The sequence below is a fragment of the Syzygium oleosum genome, unplaced genomic scaffold (genome assembly GCF_021117445.2).
Source record: "Syzygium oleosum isolate NSW1041296 unplaced genomic scaffold, Sole_v2.1 Sole_v2.02, whole genome shotgun sequence".
In the NCBI taxonomy this organism is placed as follows: Eukaryota; Viridiplantae; Streptophyta; class Magnoliopsida; order Myrtales; family Myrtaceae; genus Syzygium; species Syzygium oleosum.
In genome coordinates, this window is record NW_026607486.1 from 6,236,237 (window position 1) to 6,245,509 (window position 9,273).

General features: G+C 41.2%; 2 pseudogenes; one reads left to right on the forward strand and one right to left on the reverse strand.

Annotated features, from left to right (window-relative positions):
• The first annotated feature begins 601 nt into the window (after positions 1-601).
• On the forward strand, positions 602-3,011 carry LOC115668013 (UPF0496 protein At4g34320-like; annotated as a pseudogene).
• A 363-nt stretch (positions 3,012-3,374) lies between these two features.
• On the reverse strand, positions 3,375-8,861 carry LOC115669519 (putative pentatricopeptide repeat-containing protein At5g40405; annotated as a pseudogene).
• Between the last annotated feature and the right edge of the window lie 412 nt (positions 8,862-9,273).

Below are 9,273 nucleotides of genomic sequence, written 5' to 3' on the forward strand. Positions count from 1 at the left end.
TGAACTTCGCATCTTTTTAGCTGCTTCAGTATAGGACATGGATATTGGTAAACTATTACTCAAGTCATTTAGTGAATACATGTGCTTTTGCTTATTGAACCAATGGAGCAACCCCAGTATCAAATCATACTCGTACCATTTTTTCTTGCATAAAATGTCTTTCATCCATGTGAGAATGGAGTGAATCTCATCAAAATTATCTAATTCTTGTCCTCAACACCACATGTGACACATAAACCATGCATTGTGATTAGCTATGTTCATCAACCAAGATAGACTTGGTTCTTGGATTAGAATTTCATGTTCTGGTTTTGAGTCTCTATATGATTGCTTGTTTTGGGCCTGTACTGGTTATTTCCTTCCTATTCTATTTAACATGGTCTCGTATCATTGCTTTTGTAATAGTTTAACTTTTGGGACATGCGACGACCATCTTCTGACATAATTCGGAATTCCTTCCCATGCTCTTCCTATCAATATCCTTTCTGCATGCTCTGAAATTCTCTAACGGACATAAACTTCTGTGACTGCTTCATTTTTTTTTTCCTTTTAGCGTACTTACGCTCTCTTTTCTTAACCTCATGATCTCACCTGAAGGTCAATGGCAAACTCCAACTCCAGAAGAAACGCAGGGGTTCTGTCATCATCAGACGCCAATTCAATACCCAAAGTCCAGTACCCAGAGGAACTCATCAGCTCGCACAGAACAGCGTGCGAGTCAGACCCAGATTTGCACACTTTTGACGCAAACCTCCAAGCGAGGACGAACGAAGTCCTCAGCACTCTTGCTTCCAGGGTTGATGTCCAAGCTCGCTCACTGGATTCTCTGAAAGAGATAACGGAGTGCCTCTTAGAGATGAACCAGGAAGTGGTCAAAGTAATCTTGGATAGCAAGAAAGAGATCTGAAGAAATCAAGAGCTGTTCGAGCTTGTCGAGGACTACTTCAAAGATAGCTTGCACACCCTCGATTTCTGTGCTGCCCTTGAGAATTGCTTGAAGCAAGCGCGCGATGCCCATTTGCAGATTATCGCTGCACTTCAATGCTTCGAAGAAGAAGATGGGGAGGGGTGTTGCGGGTGCACTATGTCCTCACGGTTTAAAACGCGTTACATGAGGGTTAGGGGGCCAAGCCTTATAAACTCACCAAGATCTCACTCCCCTAAGCAATGTGGGACAAAAGCAATACAATCCTTCGCCATCCGCGAAATCCGGGTCGTTACATTCTCCCCTCCTCGAGCATAAAGACCTCGCTATGGTCCCACATGCTCGATCGGGAGTTGGCTCTAATACCATTTATAAGGACTCGGCCCCACTACCAGCGCCACTCCTTGTGTAATATTGTCCGCTTTGGACACTAAGTCCTCACGGTTTTAAAACGCGTTACACAAGGGTTAGGAGCCAAGCCTTATAAACTCACCAAGATCTCACTTCCTAAGCAATGTGGGACAAGAGCAATGCAATCCCTTCGCCATCCGCGAAATCCGGGTCGTTACATTCTCCCCTCCTCGAGCATAGCGACCTCGCTATGGTCCCACATGCGGTCGGGAGTTGGCTCTGATACCATTTGTAAGGACCTCGGCCCCACCACGCTTCCGCTGCGCCACTCCTTGTGTAATATTGTCCGCTTTGGACACTAAGTCCTCACGGTTTTAAAACGCGTTACACAAGGGTTAGGGGCCAAGCCTTATAAACTCACCAAGATCTCACTCCCTAAGCAATGTGGGACAAGAGCAATGCAATCCCCTCGCCATCCGCGAAATCCGGGTCGTTACATCAGTTCTCGAGGAACTTCATTTCAAGCGCACGTATCTTAGTATATTGGTTCTTGCTAGCCACTATTTTCATTTATTGGCTAAGTCATTCAATCTGCCCTATTTTCTCTATGCATTTGCATTCAACTTCATATGCTAACATGCCAATACGATTGAGTTGATTTCTAGAATTTGATATCCTGACATTATAAGGTTAAGTTGGTGAGGAATATGCATGCTTTTTCTGTTTCACGAGAAACTGATGCAGAGACCTTGGATAAATTAGTTACTCAAAGATCTTGGAGGAACTGACAACATTCAAGGAGACCGGAGACCCTTTCCCCAAAGAGTTCTTCGAGATCTTTCAGACGACTCACAAGCAACAGAAGTCCGTGCTCGAGAAGTTGTGGATCAAGAAGAATAAGATTGAGAATAAGCTCAAGAGCATACAGACGAGGAAGAAAATCTCAACCATGATACTGGTTGCAATTTTCGCAGCCATTCTGATCTGGTCGGTCATGACTCCTGCGGTGGCTGCTATGCCAGTCACTGCCGCCCTAGCGGCTGCAACCGCCAGTCCCATGGATGCGATTGGCAAGTGGATTGACTCCCTTTGGAAGATTTATGAAAATGAACTGAAGGGATGGGAGGAGGTGGTCACCTCAGTGCAAGTGAGTACTACAAACCTTTTTCCTCCCTTTCTGTAATTACAGTGACAATCCCCGTAATTTCGTCGAACCAAGTCAACATCCATAGTTTTCCCCAGAAGTCCTCGCAATTAACATAATGAACATCGTGAGGCTGGCTTGATTTTTATGTAGCTATAATGATGCGAACAATGTCTTTTTTTTTGGTAAGGATGATGCGAACAATGTCTATGATTCCAAAATGCAAGAAACTCTGCAAGAGAAGTCATCATGATTTACATGAATGATTTCTTACAACTAAAACCTCTACAGACCGGTACCTTTGTTGCTCTCAAGCTCCTTAACAAAATCAGAAGCATGATTGACCCTTTGGAGGTACAGACCCAGAGGCTTTTGCAGAAAGCTGATTTTCCGATTGAGGAGGGAGCAGAAGCAGTAAAGCTCGGAATAGCAGACATCAAGAAAAAGCTGAGAGATTTCATGAAGGCAGTTGAAGGACTGGGAAAACATGTCGACATGTGCAGCCACAATATCCAGAAATCAAGGATAGAGTTGCTTCAGAGGATTATAAAGCCCCCCACCAATTGCAACGGTGCCCCTACATTGCTATAGAGAATTGTTGCTAAGTGTTTGTCTTCCTATGAGGGATGTGCAGTGGACCTCCATTTGCATTGCCTTCTCTCATCAATAAAGCGGAAGACATCAACGTTTGGCATTCAATTTGTTGAATAATCATAATTAAATGCAGCTTTTCGACATAAAGGTCTAATCAGCTTTGGGCAGGAACTCTTCAATCCCTAATTGAATAAGCCCTTGTTTTAGTTGCTCTTATCTACAGTTCCGTATGGTGATTAAACAAGTTCAGACGACTGACACAAAACTGACCTGTAGTATGGACATAGTAAGGTTCAGGTTCTTCCCAAAAGCAGAAGTTAGTAGCTAGGACAGAATAGTTAAATTTTTGCTGAATTGTGTTTAGAGCTCATTATGCTCGTGAGAAATGTCTGTCCCAGTCTGGCAAAAGATGAAACCTGCAAATGAAAGACCAGACAGCAGTAGCTCAGCAAAACAAGAATATCTATAAGAAGAAAACGTATACTGCAAATGTTCCTCATTCGTAAAAGATTTCTCCTCGATAAAACTATTTGGTAAATCCAGACATCTAAAGACAAATTTCATGTTGACAAGAATTAATGGAGGGAGAAATTGCAGATGCTGAATTATTACTGATCAATGCTTGGCAAAATAAACGGAGCGATTGCCTCTAATGCAAATCTTATTGTGGTGAGAATACGTTCGAAGTTGCTTTCCAAGCAACAAAAAATAAACACATAAATAGTCGGTGCTTTCACAGTCCAACTCTCCAAGGAAACACCTCTCTAGCTTCATCAACTTTCTATACTAACAAACTGCAATGAAATTTTACAGAAGAAGTTCCATGTTCACAACTATTCCAATGCAAAGAATCAGCAGAATTGAGAGAAATCTTTGAATTATACAGCAAATCAGAAAACACTAGCAAAAGTTTTGAGTTCCAGGTCATGGGCTCGTCTCGAAAATTCAACTTCCAAAGTGATTCTCCTATCAATGGACTGGTAATTCAAACACAAGGGCCTCCTTGTTCCTAGGTGTTGAGTAAATTTCCTAAACAGATTTTGAAGTTGACAAAACTATCCATCTTAATCTTGTAAATCTGATATTTACTATGAACTATTTTGATCCAAGTATATATACTTTGGAAGTAGCAACTTTAATACTTCAAGAGAATTGAACTTTCTGGACGCTCAGACTTTACGAGGTTCAGAAGAAAATCTTCAGACTCTACAAGGTTCATAACGAGAAGTTTAGACTCTACTGAAATAGACGCTCTGACTTTTTCTTAAGATGTCAAAGACCTTCAGACTCTTATTTTGAAGAACTTAGACTTTACTGAAGACCTACGCTGACTCTGGTTCTTAATATAAAGCAAAAGCCAGAAATTGTTCAGACTCAGAATTTATTCAGAACGAAACATAATAGCTAGTGATATGGCATGGATTTCACAAAAGGAAAATTTTGATTGATTCAATCTAAGCCTAATTGATTGACAATCAAACATTATGACAAGTATATATCACAACAAATAAAACTCTAATTATGAAAATCAAGATTCTGATTGTATGGGCGATCAGATTCAGTGGGATTCGGATTTTGTCAACCAACGGCTACTCTATCCATTTTATACAAATCTGTCCAAGGTGAAGATTAGAAGATGATCCTCTGAAGACTGTCCAACGACTAGTTTGGAAGTGGAGGAGTATAAAAGGAGACCAATGAGAAGCAGAAGGTACAGAACGAAATCGAGAATCAACAAGTCCAAAGTCTGAGCTTATTCCGATTCTACTACTTGTTTTTCTTGAGCTAAATACTGAGATTTTGAGGGATACTCTGTAAAAGTGATTGTGTAAGATAGAAAGTTCTATCATTCACCGAGTGATATCACTCAGATCTCGTAATTCTTTTGATCACATAGTGGAATCCAGCCAGTAGGCTGTCAGTGTGGGAGAGTGAACGTAGGCTTAATCTAAGCCGAACCACTATAACTTCTTGTGTGCAGTTCTATTTATCCCTAATCTCCTTTTATATTGTTTACACAGCACACTATCACATTCAGAATCTGAACATTGTTCAGACTTTACTTATTATAAATCGTTTTCACTTTAAATTCATAAAAATCACTCGAATCACCTATTCACCCCCCTCTAGGTGATACTTGCTAGCTATAACACTAGGAATAGTAAAAGGTCCAGGAAACAATCTCTGAGAGGTGTATACCTTCACCAAGTGTCAAACCGAAAGCGTGTCCATTTTTTCTTTCCCACTTTTGGAGATGTTTGAAGAAGAAACTCACTTCGGTTGTCTCTAATCCACCTGGAGACACTGATACCGTGAGTTGCTCTTCTATTTCTAGAAATTCAACCAATTTCTCCAAAGCAACCTGTTTTTTGTCGCAAATACAGATGTCTTCTTCCGTGGGAACTTCTTGAATTCTATCCCCAACTTATGGAATTTCTGGGGATAAGTCCAATGTAGTCTTGTTTAATTTTTTACTTGCTTATAGATTCGGACTATTTTTAATAGAGAATATGGATATGAATTTCAAATATGAGGATAATTGCTCATAAAAGCAGGATATTTGTTAGGTAACCATGCGGAGATTTTGAAATTTAGTCATTAATATAATATAATGTTTTACTTATCCTATATTGAAATGAGATAATGTTGTTTTACTTATTCTAAAAAAACAGGGTAATAAAGGAAAAAAATCCATCTAACCATGAAAAATCTGTTGTACTAAAGAAATCCACCGGGTTTTACCAGCATTTAATTGCCCCAATCAGCGAGAAGACAACCAAGTTTTCTCTTTCCATCTGAGTTATTCAGCAGGGAAAGATTACTCTGCTTGCCTATAGATAACCAGTATCCACCTTGTTAATACCACATAGTCTACAAGATATTGCATGTTCAAATCTTGAGTGGAAGTTGAAGTCATGGATCCAACTCCTTTTTCTTCGGCCTAAATCTAAGATTGTTTTGGAAATGCTATCTGATGGATGATACCATTGAAATTACGTAACCCGTATGGCTTGTCATCGTTGAACTTCCATAATCTTTTGATGGATTTAACAGGTAAGAGCGATTTAGTTCTTCTTTAAAGCATATCGTAAAGAACATAAATTGGAATTTCCATTGAAAGATGCAGAGGTAGTGGTTGTTGACAGCTTCGAGGTTGCGTAAAACATGCCAATTACGCGGTAAAAATGAAATTCATTTCTTGCTAAGCCTTGTGATTGGACATTGAACCCCAGTTATCTTGGTTCACCTGTCGACTCCCTGATCATATTGTTCTTGTTCTCTGCTTCGCAATCCACAAGACTAGGACAGCTCTTTGAAGCCACTGCCTTTAAAGTGAAACATAATAGGCAGCATTCACCTGATTTACTGGTTCAATAGCACTGAGCTCAAGGACAAATGAATAGTCTTTTGCTTGCAAATCCATGTGGCAGGATATGTGATAGTAGAACACACTAATTTGGATTCATGGATTTGTCAGTACAAAGCTCACAACATTTGCCTCCAGACATGTTTTTCTGTAAATATCCCATGGACAAACAATGCATGTGAAGATACACTGCAAATAATAATTTGTACAACTGAACTGTTAATTCTCACCAACAATCCCTGCAAGAGCACCCACCACCTATGAACTGGTGAAGCCTATTATTGTCCCCCACGACTTTTTCCCTATCAAAAGTTCGAGAAACCATTTTCAAAAACTCATGACAATCCCAACAGATCCTAAGGTTTTTAACAATTCTTATAGGACCGTCTTCCTTCAAGCAGATCAAACCAAATGCAGTGGCAATCTCCTCACTGTTTAGAGACAGAGCATTCTCTTTCTCTTCTTCTTCTATATCAAACAAAACCGGGTTCGTGTTAGCCATGCACCCTTATAATCTCAGCCCCCTGAAGATCTCGCCCAGCATCACTTAAATTTCACTATACATTTGGTGGGAGTTACCTCCAACAAAAAAACTCATGAACTTCACCATCAACTTCTACAACACTGCAGCCTGGAAGCTTCTTCTCGCCTCTGGACTTCATTACCTACCGCATAAGGCTTACACTTTCCCAGTTTTTGTTATCGGTGTAGATATTGGACCAAAGCATGTAAGCACCATGACTCTTTGCTTCAAGCTCCATCTTTCTTGAGGCAAGCTCGCCTATTTCCATATTCTTGTGCATTTTACATGCATTTTGTAAAGCTCCCCGAGCGCCGGCATGAGGCTCCACCGGCATGTCATTGATGAAATTTAACGCTTCATTTAAACGGCCAGCTTGGCCATACAAATCAACCATGCAGTCATAATGCTCGAGTTCAGGCTGGATTCCGTACGCCTCGGTCATTGAGGCAAAACCCTTACGCCCTTTCTCGACTAGTTAAACTACACTGCAGCCTCTCAGTACTGATACAAATGTGACTACATCTGGGAGATCCCCGTCTTTCTTCATGGGCGAGAAAAGCTCGAGACATTCCGTACCAGCTCCATTTATGTCTAGTCCATTCATGGCACTACTCCATGTGTACGCGTTCCTTTCTTTCATCCCCCAGAAGACCTCCATGGCCTTATCCATGTCACCGCATTTGGCATACATATCAATAAAGCAGTCCCTAGCATCAACGTTATCCGAAGGCTGTTCCTTTCAATACATGCATGAGCCCACCTCCCTCGATCCAGTGCACCTAATCGAGTGCATGCAGATAGAACTGGAACCATAGAAGGCTCGTTGACCTTCACACCTTCCAGTTGCATCTCATGGAACAAATTCAAGGCACACCTCGACTCCCTAAAACACATCCACGCATTTTGTCAACATTAATCAACGCACTCCCTAAAACACATCCATACTTGGCGCTAAAGTGCTCGCTCAGCATCAGCGTTTGACACACCACGTCATGATCAAGAATCCCTCCAAACACCCTATGACACGATTCTAAACTACCCATCTCCACATACATTAATCAACGCACTCTGAACATGCGGGTCAATTTCTAACCCGTGTCTTGATAGTTGGATAAAAAACTTGATGCTGGTTTGATTATTGCTTTGCTGTGCGTCTAAACTTAATATTCCAATTTGGTTTTTTGTCACCCAAAACCTACCACAAATTTAGGAGGAAAGTCTGTGTGAAAATTACAAAAAGTGGATGAAGTTTCCATTAAATTTGTCTTCTTTAAGTTCCTGCTTCTAGCCAATAACCAATGATAAGATTATTAGGATTCGAAATGTCAATTATGCATGCCTTTCGTATCTTTTATTCGTTTCCTTTTTCTTTTCCTGGAATATTACCTTTGTATGGGAACTCAACTTAGAGATCACTTGTGTATCTATGGTAAACCAATAACATCTTCCTTAATTGAATTCCCTTGTCTTCATTAGGCTTCTCCTCTTTAGAACTATTTCTATATGTATTCTTAATTCTTTCAATCAACAATTTATGATTATCTGAGTTCTTTTTATTCTATTTTCATTCCTTAAACAGCAGTCATGAAGTCCATTGATGGAGCTTTAGACTTGTGGGAGCAACAAAACCGGAAAACCCAATCTCTCAATCGATCTTGCGGTCCATTTTCAAACTGAGATCATCAATTCCGACACAATCCAAGCGTACAAGGGGCTCAATGTTGTCACCAACAAGGTTACCGAGCTCAAGTGTCAATCAAGCGTCAAGGAGTGCCACACCACCTCCTAGGAGTGATCGATGTTCCTAATGTTGACTTTCGACGCATCACTTTTGTAGTCATGCGATGATCGCCTTCAAGCAAATAACGGACTGCGTGTGCGCTGCAATCATTGCCAGAGGATCGAACTCCTTTATTGAGGCGCTCGTGGAGGGCCCAACATCCAATTTCAGGTCCATTTATGATTGTTGCTTCCTTTGGTTGGATGTGTCGCTCCCTATCTTGAATGAGTGCATGTCGAAATGGGTGGACGAGATGGTTGATGCAGACCTAATGGATGGGGTGCGAGGTATGTTGCCTCGCAAATTGACTGCTCAGGTGGCATTCGCCGTGCGATCGGGGTCCCAGAAATGGACCATTACCTGCGATTCGAGTGTATGATTGATGACGAGAAACCAAATGAGGGTTTGCTTGATGTCGCCATCAACAAGATCAAGGTCAACACTTGCAGGTTAGCTTTTCGCCAAGCGGAGAAGATCTGGAGGCTTAGTGAAGACCGTGGGTGGAACATACATCGCATCGACGCGACTAAGGTTTTCGAGAGTCGAGGCAAAGATGTTGAGAAGGGATGGGAGTGTCTGGTGTTGGAGC